A 1,300-nucleotide genomic window follows, 5' to 3' on the forward strand; every position below is an offset into this window, starting at 1 on the left:
TCACTGAAGGCACTGCCAACAATATATTGAGTCAACTGGAAAGCAGCAAACACTTGGGTGACTTATTGTCACAGTAGATAACTGGTTCTCACTTTCATCCTTCTCTACCTCCCAACTAAAGCCCTAAAATATTTGGGACTCGGTTATTTGAAGGACCTCTTATGGCCTTATGAACCGGCCGCTGCCTTAAGATCTGCCTACGAGGCTTCACTTTCTGACCTGCCATTAGAAATGATTGAGCTGATGGTCACCAGAAACAGGGCCTCCAGTATCTTTTCATCTCCCTTCATCAAGCCTGTAGCTCAATCCCCAGCCCATTCTGATTTTGCTGACAGTGTCCCCACTCCAAACCCCAGAGAGCTACTTGTAGTCAATGTAGAGACAATACTGATGTGATGGCCTGGGATTCGGATTCAGAGGCTGAACCTGAGGAATCCCAGCCTGCACAGGATTCCCCGCCTCCGGAACCAGCTGAGCCGGGGCTGGGGCATGAGCCTGAAGGGTCCTCACCTGTGCTGGATCCTCAGGGGCAGGCACCAGCTGAGTCTGCTTTGGCTCCTGAGGTGATGGAGGACCCATTGCCTGCAGGTGCTCCACTCTCAGCCCTGTCAGAGGAAGCTGAGGTTGCCTCTGGGTCCGGTAACCCTCCAGCCTCTCCTGAGCTGCAGAGGCTCAGGGCAGAGAGGCAGAGGGCTCGCCTCCAGGCCAGAAGAGGTGAGTCACCTGAGGTTTGGGGCTGCCCTATGCCTCAGGGCAGATAAAAGCCAGCCAGCCCCAATCCCAAGTTGTGGGAGCAACATTGTTGGTGCCATTTCCTGCCTGAACCCTGTCCTGCTTTCCTGCCGGAGCTCCTAACCTCACCTGACTCCCTGCCTTGTACCCAGCCTCAGCTTTGACGTACTGCCTCCATATTGCACTTTCAACCTCGGACTGGACTTGGACCTCACTTCTCACTTAACTCACTGGACCAGCACAACTGAGCTGAACGGACCAATGATCTGATTCAGTATATGTGATATGTGCCTTCCTTCCATTAGTTTATATTATCATATTTTTCAGGAATGATGCCCACAGAAAATCTACCCCTAGAAATGTCAGGCCATAGCACATTTTGTGGATTTAACAAATATACACATCCATCTACCGCTCTTAGGATACTTGTTTTTTCACCCACCTACCTCACTCGTAACATAGACACACTAGCTGGGTTTATATGCCATGGTTAGACTGTGGTGAGTCAAACTATGGTTTACCAGGATCATATGAATGGGCTGGCTCATGGAGAAGAGCTCACATCTGC

This window comes from Podarcis cretensis (assembly GCF_951804945.1).
Source record: "Podarcis cretensis genome assembly, chromosome: 15".
Taxonomy (NCBI): Eukaryota; Metazoa; Chordata; class Lepidosauria; order Squamata; family Lacertidae; genus Podarcis; species Podarcis cretensis.